Raw genomic sequence first — 11,170 nt, forward strand, 5'->3', positions numbered from 1 at the left:
TAACCCCTTTGAACTATTTAAAAAAAGGGCTCATTGTTAGCAAGCCATATTTATCTCATTACAGCAGAAGATCTGCAATGAGATACTGAGCCCTATGCTCTTGTCACAGTGTGTTGGAAATGTGTCTTTCTGAGAGGTACACCCCAGATTTGTTTGCCTTTTTTGCAGAGTGGTAAAGTGTGCATGCTCCTCCTTTCAACATGATGAGATTGCCATACCACTAACTGATATATTAACGTATCTCTAAATTCCTACTATATGGTGCACAATGTGTACCCCAGGCCTGTAAATTAAATGTTGCCAGTGAGCTACATAATTAGTTGTGCCACCCACTGCAGTGACAGGGCAAACATGACTACAGGCCTGTCACCAGTAGCTTTGCTGTGCAGGTTTATGCTGCCAATTCAACCTGTCAAAATAACCCCTTTTGAAAGGCCTAAATGCCTCCTTTAAAATATTCTGAAGTCACCCCTTAGTATGTCTTACGGTCTATTAAAGCAGGGTGCATGGTATTTAAAAGTAGGACATGTAAATGTTAATGTTAAACATGTCCTGTCAGTGACAAGCATCTCAAAACTGTTTCACAGTAGGCAAAACAGTTTGTGTGTGTGTCCACCGGTTGTGGAAAGCTCAGCTGTGTCTTACCAGAGTGCTCTCTCTGAGTTTGTTGGAGGTACAGGGACTGCCTAAAACGTATCGTGCATATAGTGTATCTATTCAATGTGAAAACCATGCTTACTCTATTGAATATCCCTGTCTTGGAGTGAAACATATGTCACTGTCTTGGTTTTTGTTAGTTTGTTGACACACAACATTTGTAAAGAAATATGAACAAAAAAAGATGAGGGAGCACACTAGGATACAATAGTACAGTCCACACATATACCCCCAGCATTGAGAGCCAATATTCATTGTGGCTGAAGACTTTGGTAGTTTGAAAATGCCCAAAGTAGGAAGAGGTTTGACCCTGCAACCTTACTCCATTGGTAAGGGTGTCCCCAGGGGCCATTCCAAACCACAAATTTGTGCCAGGCAAATGTGACATCCCTAAGCACCCATTTGAGAACACTGCATAAACCTGCGGAAGATCAGAAAAGAACTGAACCTGCTGTCTGAGACAAAAGAAGAACTGAGAATATTGGATCTACTTTCTCTTTTGTACCCACGACAAAGAAGTGGATTCCAAAAGACATAATGCTGACCTCCTGTTAAAGCTACAGGGAAACAACAGGCTACAAAAAGCCTTTTCCTTCAACTTTGTTGCATCGGACGTCTTTCAGTATAGAAAATCATCAAAATCAAGGCATCAATTATTTTCAAGCATTAGTCATGTGTTCCTAATCACATCTATATAAATAAATCACAGTTATAAAACAGATGACTAAGAATGTGCCTAAACAAGTATAAAACTCAAAGACTATTATTTATAAAATCCTTATCTTTATACACAACAACCTAGATGCTACGCGGGCTTTACTGAAAAGTAACTGTGTCTAGATTTGTAATCTCTTCTGACTACCCCTCGTACCTGAGTAAAGCAAAAAGCTTTCCCTGGCACCAGATCGCAGAGATGCAGTTACGCGTGTGGTGTGAACCAACACTTGCACCTGTACAAGGCGCTGGTCCTTCCAGGTTTCATAATCTAAGCATCGCGCAGGTGTGTGATGTTGTAAAATATGCTTGTATTTTAAATACATCACATGCAGATACCTGTTAATGTATTAAATTCCATCTTTAAGTGCAGTAACACTGTTATCTGGAGCTCCGTAATTGATAGGTAATCTTTTTGTTCACATCTGTATTGATACATCCCCATTATGAAGGAGCAACTAATTATGAGCCTTAAACAATAAGAACTCAAAGACTGGGTGTGGTCTCTATGACTAGATGAATGACCTGTTATAAACAAGCCCTGAGAAGGCTGCCATCTTAGAATAAATCTCTAAATATAGGCTTGTCATAAGCTTTCACCAATGCAGTTGAACCATGAAACTGAAGGCCAATATCTGTGATAGTCTTCAATCAGGAATGCCAAAACAAGTTCCAATGTTGCGAAGAGAAATGACTGCTGCGTGCTACTGAAAGTGGGCAAGTCAAACAACAAAGTGTAATCTCATCAAGCCAAAAGCCAATATCTTCATATGTGACATCCACGTTTCATAAACAATGCACTGCACAGTGCCCTACATCAGCCGCGGTGAGTCCATTAGGGGTTGGGGCATAGCCCCCCCGCCCGCAGCTCCCTCGGCGTCTTTGAAGTTTACTTAAGTTCAAAGACGCCGAGGGAGAACTGACAATCATGTCAGTCAGCATGACGTCGGACCGCCCACCCCCTTTATAGTCTGAAGGGGGTGGGCCGTCCGGCGTCATGTTGACTGACATGATTGTCAGATGGACCAGGGGCAACAGACAGCAGCACAAGTGCGCATGAGTGGGGAAGGTGAGCGAATTTTTGCGCCGTGCCCAGTCATGTGAACTAGTGTCTGCTCTGGCTGGCGCATGCCCATTAGGAGAGCGAGGGTTGAGAAAAGGCTCAAACCTCGGTCTCCTAAAGGGCAAGTGGGCGAGCAGTAACCGAGCCCTAGGCCAATCCATTGGCTGAGAGGGGCTGTAGGCGCCAACGGACCTGAGGCAGCGCGGACCTGCTAAGGACCTCGGGTAGGATTTTATTTTTTTAAATTTATTTTAACACTCCCCCATCCCCCCCCCGCGAGCAGCGACTGTGTGCTGTGCCTAGCGATTGAGGTTGTTTGAAGCTGATGTCGGTGTGAGGCGCTTGAGAGACATCCTCACAGTGTATAAAGTGTAGCACTGCACCAGATATGTGCATTTGAGGTGTGCTGGGCCTAGCGCTTGGGTTTGTTTGTGGCTGATGTCGGTGTGAGGCGTTTGAGAGACTTCCTCATAGCTGGAGGCTGCTTTGGGCAACTGGTCACTTTGAGGTAACCCGGACTGTAGTCCATGTTAGAGCAGATTTAAAGGCGACTCGAGGAGCAAAGCAAGTCCTTCAGGTGATCCATGTAAAGGAGGAGCGAAGGGCAGGCAATGTCGGGGATCTCTCTGGAACCCCACAAGTCATCTTAAATGTTGGGAGAGAAGTTGGGCCCGTTATATAAAACAACATCACTTCTAAAACGCCACCCGCAGTCAACTTTCTTTTTTAATTTAGAACATTTATTGAAGCATATGGTGGCCACGTTTCAGTGCCAAGTGTTGTTTGTTTCCTTTTATCTTGTGTCGTGCACTTGCAATAAAAACATTTAAATGTCGATCTCACAGGCTTTGCCAAGTCTTGTCCTAAAGTGAAACCCATGTAAGGAATCCTTTGCACCCTCCAGTCTTGTAGACTGAGTTCTGTGTTTATTCTGGCTGCTAATTTGCTGGGGCTGGGCGGGGGGGTTACAGGGAGAATTAATTAGGCTCGGGATGAACGAGGCTCACGTCGGACGAGGAGATGCGCCCCTGTGAAGTCGGGATTTTACTCCTCTTCAGACAGTAAATGTTTGTGGGTGCGGGCCCCCCTGTCCCAGGCGCGCGGGGGTCACGTGCTGAGAAAAGGCTGATTATTTCATCCTCTTCAGAGGGGATGTAGCAGGAGCCTGTGAAGTGGGGAACACAGGGAGATTTTAGCTTCAGCCGCGCTTTGAGGATGAGGAGGAGGGCTGAGGCCGTCGGATCACCTACACCTTTGGTGCTTTAAATCCACTGCTCCCTTCATTGCTATTGCTGCAGGGGCTGCACGTGGTCTGGTAGTGCAGTAGAAACGTTCTCCTTTTATTTCGGGTGTTTTTTTATCAACATCTTAGTCCGAATGGCCGGGGACATTGTGCACAGAATGGGGTAACATCACCTGCAGAATATGCATAGAGTTCCGGCATAGAACTTGGCCTTGTTTAGTGCACATCTGAGACGTGCTTTGTCCCTGTTTGTATGGAATATCTTTGTGCACTCCACTGAACATCTGTTCTTTTATCTCCTATTATCTCAGCTCATAGAACGTCGGGTGGTTCCCAGTTGCATAAAAGAACAATGGCTTGGCCCGAACTAGCGCTGCTGCTGCTCGTTACAAGCACTTGACCCGCGAAAATGTCTGTATATTATATGTTTTGCTAGTAGTATTTCTTGTTACGCTAGCGTCATGAAATGAAATTAATGAAGCTAAACAGACCCTTATAACAGTGGGTTTTGTTTGTATTAGACAATTACTGAGTGAAGTGAATTCATGTGACTGATGGGTTCTGATGCATGTGGCTGACAGGTGATGCAACAACAGCTGTTCCTTGAGTTTGTGCGCATCTTTTTTGGTTACACTTTTCAACAAGGCTAATGGACCGGGAAATTGGGCACTTTCAGAAGTTGTTAGCTGTGTAAACGTGCTGATTGTGCGCTGCCATTTCTTTAAACGAGCACCTCTGCGGGTTGGCATTTCTTCTGATGGTATGTTGCCTCACTCATTGTACCTTGTCATATCAGACACCTTAGGAGCTCGAGGCGTCAACCAGCCACCAAGCCCAGCGCTGCACTCCTGAGCGGCTGCTGCCTTAATGTGCTCGGAGTGGAGGGTTCCGGAATCATCTGAAGAGGGGCCTGGGAGAAGTGACAGCATCTGGGACAAGCACCAGGCCTGAGGACACTGAGAATCAGTGCCAAGGCTACGGGCACTTGGGAGCACTGCAAGGGGTGCGCGTAGCCAGTACTTAGAGTTCAGACCCGTGTGTCGCACTGCATGCTCCGCAGACTGCTCTGGTATTTGATTCTCGGTCCCTTTTGTGTTTTATCTGTTAAACTACTTGGAAAAGTTGTGGGCTCAAGGTGTTACTACCTTTCTTTTTATCGCATTTGCAATCTGGTCTTGAACACCATCATATTGCTCGAATCTACCTTAGCCTTGGCCTTGTAATTTGTAGGCAGCTTTTTGATGACAGATAATTGCCCTCTCTGCTATGTTAGCCTTGTAACTTTTAAACTGCAAGTAACAAAAACATCTTTCTGACAAAAACAGTAACCTGTTGAACTAGCTACATTATATGCACGTTTGTGATCTGCATGCTACAAGTTCTTTGCATATTAACCTTCTGGGCATTACTATTACCATTGCCTTGGGCCCAGTTCCAGAAAGAGGAAGTGCATAGGCAGGTATTGGTTGAAGCACGATGAAGGTCTATTTGATCACATTATAAAATCGAAAAACCCTCTAATTTTTTTAATCGTACTGAATAATAGTAACCACACTTATGTCAATGCAGCATTGTATCTCGAAGTCTGTTGTGAAGCTCTGTGGTTATACTGAATAAGCAGCTACCTATGTTGGTATATGACATTCTTTATTAATGTAATAACTGCACTTTCACAATTGCTTTATTAACCTTCCTGCTTTCTCAAATTTGCTTGAAAATGCACAATTTGGCCTCTCTTTTTTCAAAGTTTTCACGGGGGGAAACCCCCCGAACCCCTCTTAGGTTCTTCGGGCTCACACACTACGCTCGCTCGCCGCAGTGCACTCCGACACAAATTTTACGCCTCACCACTTTCAAATGTCACTAGCCGCCACTTCCCTACGTTTCATAAATAGCATGACAATCTGCCATACAGACCGTTTGGATTAAAGAGTCCAACAATTTCATCCTAAAAATTTCTCTTTGCAGAAGTTTTTTGTTTGTGTTCATGCTTGGCACATAGTCAATGATTTATAATATTTGAAATCTAAGTTACTTAGCAGCAAAAAGCTGGAACTCCCTTCCCCTGACCCTTAAGGGGGAACCATCGGAGAAACTTTTCCGAAACAAACTAAAAACGTAGCTGTACATACAAGAATAAGAAGTAGTACTTGAACTGGAAGACACTAATTCCTGAAGGGTGCAGAATGTCTTAATAGCGCGGGGACACACCAGTTGGTGTAACCAGGCGCTCTACAAATGCAGAAATAAATAAATAAGTTCTGTGACATTTTGTTTGAATACATGCAAGTGCACAACGACCATCAATTTTACATTGTTCTTTTGAATGTTGAGTTTATGTTTTATGATGCGTAGATTGAGTTTTCTCTCTGTTTTGTTTACATACAAAAGGCCCCATAGACATTTCAGCTGCCAAATTCAATTTTTTGAGTTGCAATCCCCTCAACATCTTTAGTTTATCTTGTTACCCTTGTGGGGATGAAAAACAATGTCCCTGAAATTGTACTGTACACAGATGTTGCAAGGACCAGTCCCTGAAGAACCTTTTGAACATATTGGTGGACAGAGTCTCAAAAAATGCACGCAATGCAGCACAGCACCCAAAGAGGCTGTTCTGCGTTGCGTGACATGGAGGGAGCCGGAGAGCTCCATATCTTCAGAGATTTGTTTCTCTCCTCTCTCTAGCGCCAGAGCTGATTCCAGCTGCCGAGCGCCATGCACACACCTGAGCGCCATAGCACTACGGTGTGTGCGTGAGTCTAGCATAGGTTTTGTACAAGAAGGGCACCCTTCCTGTACAAAATACCATGCATAGAAATGTTTAAAAGCTTTTCCCACAGTGCAACACGCATGCAAAGTCGGAAAAGAAAGGAGAAATAAAAACATTTCTCCTATTAGAGCCTCCTTTAAATGGTATTAACTTTTAACACCAAACCCTGTCTACAATTCTCTGTAGATAAGGTTTTGCGTCAAAAGGCATGGATGATTGCTTGGGAACGCCTATGTACCACCCATATAACGCACCCTTGGCGCCAAGGAACGCAAAGCAGTGCTTTGGGCTACTTTTAGGGTACTTTCCAGTGCAAACAAGTTTTGCGATGGGAAGTTAATTCCCCCAAAAACATTTTGTGCCGGTTAGCGTCACTTTTGTGACGATAACCCAGCGCAAATTGTTTGAAAATCAACCCCTTGGTTGTTTGTTATTCGATAACCATCTCTTTGATGTTCTTGGATCATTGGTATGCAACCAAAGATCGTATATTGTTGTGTGAAACTCTCTATGATATTTCCCATCTGTTGTTGATAATCCTTCTAATAGCAGTACTGCTTGTTGGAAACCTTTAAACAACTGTGAAACATGACTTCAGTTGATTGGTGGTCTCAGCCAGTAGCCCCTCTTGTCCTGCATTCTTGTTCACCAGTGTAATCGTGTCTCTAATAATATCACCAGGGTAACCTCTTCTTTGAAATCCCTTTGCATATTCTGTTTCAATGTGCTTGTAACTTTGTGGCTCAGAAGTGATTCACTTGTGAAATTGTGTGTAAATTGCAAAAAAGGTAGATTTTTTTGAGGGAGTCTGGGTTGAAACTCTGAAAATGTACATCGCAAGAGCAAGATTAAATCTTCTTTATACCCAGTGTAATTTAAAATGTACTCTTCTTCAAATTTGGCAATTAATTTGTAGGAATATGCTGTTGAATAACCAATTGACGTGCTGTTCTTTTACAGAAAAAAGCATAATTTCAATTGAAACAACAGTGGAATAGTGCAAATTGTAGCTGTTAAATCAAAATATGTTATTGGCTCTGGTGTGTTCAACATTAGTCAAAGACCACTCTACTGCTTCTACACCTTCTGAGTGTGTCATGGAAGTATAGAATGCATTAACGTCTACAGTGGCTGACAGCTCCCCTAAGCAAAATCAAACACTCTGGTTCCAGCGGGCAGGAACCTTCAAAGTGCTCCCATCCACTGGAAGCTGAGGTTTAATCTCTTTCCCTGGCGGCAGACATGTTGGCAGCAAAGAGATTAAACGTTTGCTCATGCACACACAGAGCTTAGCATACCAGAGCAATTCAGCAGTTATAGTTGCCCCCCCAATATACTGCTCTTGACATCACACATTACATCACTCATGACATGTCTGTGACATCACTGATGACATCATTGATGACATCTAAACCCATGCAATGTCCAACTGAAAAACTGTATGCTCCCCTACCTTCCCACTACAATGTGGAAGTAAGCGCAATGCGGAGAAATTTAAAGTAATAGGAATTTAAAATTAAAGTCATAAACAAAAACAAAAAAGCTGCAGACCACGGAGTACAAAGCAGCTCCCTGTTGCCCTGTCCCTCTGTGGTTTGCTGCATTCTGCAGGCCATGGAAGAGTGTGCCAGCATATCACTGCCACTTGCACCCTTTGGCTCAAGTTTTAATTTTTGATTTTTAAATCCACCATCACAGATGGGCAAGTCGAGTGGAGGAGGAGATGCTTGAATTTATTAGGTTGTTTAAAGATATGAATACTTGATCATGAACACTGATTTCATGAAACTTTCCCTCTTCATTATTTCCCCTGTCAAATGTGTGTACTTGTCGGCCTTCTGGCTAAAATCAAGTGGAGTATCGGTTCTTATCAATCTACTATGATATACACCCTCTATCTTGGGACCATATATGACAGTCTTCTTTTTTGATTATTTACATGTGAAAATCAGGAGGGTTGGGTACATGGAATAGTATTTATTTTTAATTGTGCGTATTAGGAAACTTGGATTGTTATAGATACAAATGAATTTGTAACACGAAAGAAACAGGGTACAGGTGTGAAAGCGTTTTAATGTACTCAAGTGTGAGCAGGAATATGAATATGCCTTGTTTTTAAAATATGAGCACTTTATTTGACATAATAAATATTGTTATAATTTTTTTTCTAATAACAAGACTGGTGTTATTTGCAGTACACAGTGCTTCCAATAATAAAGGAGGAAAAATAATCTTTTGAGATATTAATAAAGAAAATAGTTCATATATTTAAAAACGGAGGGAATATATTTGTTATACAGTTTTTAGAAACCTGTCCCCTTAGGTGTTACAGGGTTACTCTCTTTTGTCCAGTGATCATCTGAAGATTCAAAATTCCTGCAGACTTTACATTTAACTTAAAGAAAGCTTGCTGCTTTTCCAGCTTATCATGAAGCAAAACGTTCTTAGCAAAAGGGTTGATTGTGTTTTTATTTCAAAGCAATTGGGCAATTTAAGTATAAAATCAAATGATGAGATTTGGTCCTATATGGTAGATTTATTGACCCGGAAGCCTGTGTACCTGACCTGAGATGCTGCAAGTTTCCGTATGGGGCTGTTGATAATATGTAATGATGTCCTGTGAGGACTAATGTGATTGTCTCACCCATAGTCACCCACGTCTTGATTTGGAATCTGACAAGGGCTGACTATTCGCACAAAACGCTTTGGGCCAAAGGGTTCTCACTTTATCAATTTCACCCTATTCTCATGACTAGCCTTCCAAATGTGGACTTGTACTAGGTACTATTGTCAAACTTTTGTGATGGTACCCCGCAGCTGAATAGCATATAATTGCTCCAGTGTTCGTAGCTGCACATACAAGGCCTCATTTACAAGCCCTGTGCTTGTCCCTTCTATTGACGTTCCGGCAGCACACAGGGCTTAGCTGTAGCTACAAGGCCACGTTAAACCACCCTGCTTGGCTTTTCATGGCCTTGTAGATATGAAGTGAGGCAACGCAGCGCAAGTTGCTGCGTTGCCTCACACTACAATAGGGAGGCGTGTCATTGGCATTATGATGGGTGTTCCCACATAACACCCTTGGCATTTGACACATTCACATATTTACAACAAGTTATAAACCTGGGAATGCCTCAAAAGCCTAGGCCTCCCCATGGATAGCATAGGGGAGAGGCAACGAGGAGAAATAAAATTATTTCTCCTTTTTGTTTCCCTCGTCTATGTGTGCTGCATTCAGCCGTTTTCTTTTGCCGTAGGGCAGCTCAGCAGGAAGGCTTGTGGCATTGCCCTACAGCAAAAGATTGTAAATGAGGCCCACAGGGTTATGTCACTGTAGGAAGGTGAAATCTGACTAATGGTTGCCCCCAACTTTTTGCCTGGTATTTGCGTGGTTTTTTGACTAGTCTGGCTGGGATCCTGCTATCCAGGACCCCAGCCTATCTGCTTCCTCTGTTAAACGATGTGAGTACCCTAGGTACAAACCAATTGGATGCTGAGGGTGCCCTGACAGTCCCTTGTAGATGGTACCCTAGGTACCCAGGGCATGGGTCCCTCAGTAGGCCTACCAGGGCTGCAGCACCTATTGTGCCACCCTGGGACAGCCACACAAACTTACACCACCAAACCACTACTGTAGTCTGGGTAAGGTGGTGCTAGCACCCTTACAGGGATATAGGTACCCTATATCCCACCCCATTACAACACATGTACTCTCATAGGTCACCCCTATAGCAGGCCTTGCTAATCCTACAGGGCAGGGTGTTGAGATATGTGTGAGGGGGGACCCCTACCTGAGTAGGGCCTCTCTGCAACCCTCGTAAAATCATTGCTGGGTTGTTTGTAGTGTAGCCATACCATATACTCTTAACCGCATTATAAATCTATCGCGATAGCGTGATAACTTGAGAATGGCTACACAGAACCATATCGTGTTTGGTGTCAAACATGTAGGAATCATACCCCCAGTCCAGCCATGGGCATGAGGGCACGATTCCTCCCTGCTAGAGGGGCGATATGGGAAAAGCGGCAGATTTCGAACACCAATTTAAAAGTGCACAAGTAGTACAAAATGGCTACTACACGCCACCCACACGACTCTGGCTGGCTGTTGCTGGGGAAAACCCCAGCCTCGCCAGCTGGACAATAGGGCTCCTGTGGCAGGGAGGTGCTAGCATCTCCCCAGACAGGATATGTGGATTGGAACAGGGTGGGTGCACCAAATGTCCTTTCAGAGTTGCACGTAGGCAGCTGCAGTGCCTTCATTCTGCATACACCGCTTGGAACCGGTTCGGGGGCATCCTGCCCCTCGCCCAGGCGGGAAACACACAAAGGGGAGAGGGTGTAGCCACCCTTTCTCGCCTCACCACTCATTGGTGGAAACTACTCTGGACACTCCCCTAATCTTGGGGATAAAGGTGAATAACGTGGCACCAGAGCCTCAGATTAATCTTGGACTTTACAGACTTGACCTTCGACGAGCTGCTGCCCAGCTGACTGAAGAAATCTCCCTTGGGATAAAGGAGTTATCCCCCTGCTTGGCAGGCATCTGAAACACTGCAAGTGACCCGGTTGGAACTTCGCTGCTCTCACGAAGTTCGTCGACTTCCAGCACCCTTGAGGTGGGTTTCCTAAGCATCCCAGAGGCCAGTGAGTGTGCACAGCAAACCTGTGTATCGTGGACCGCGTGGGTGCCGAGATTCCCAATACCCCAGGACACTGGCCA

At 44.1% G+C, this 11,170-nt stretch overlaps 1 pseudogene; it reads left to right on the top strand.

Annotated features, from left to right (window-relative positions):
- Positions 1-8,269: 8,269 nt before the first annotated feature.
- On the top strand, positions 8,270-8,449 carry LOC146820935 (U2 spliceosomal RNA; annotated as a pseudogene).
- The last annotated feature ends 2,721 nt before the right edge of the window (positions 8,450-11,170 follow it).

Source organism: Triturus cristatus, chromosome 6 (assembly GCF_964204655.1).
Source record: "Triturus cristatus chromosome 6, aTriCri1.1, whole genome shotgun sequence".
Taxonomy (NCBI): Eukaryota; Metazoa; Chordata; class Amphibia; order Caudata; family Salamandridae; genus Triturus; species Triturus cristatus.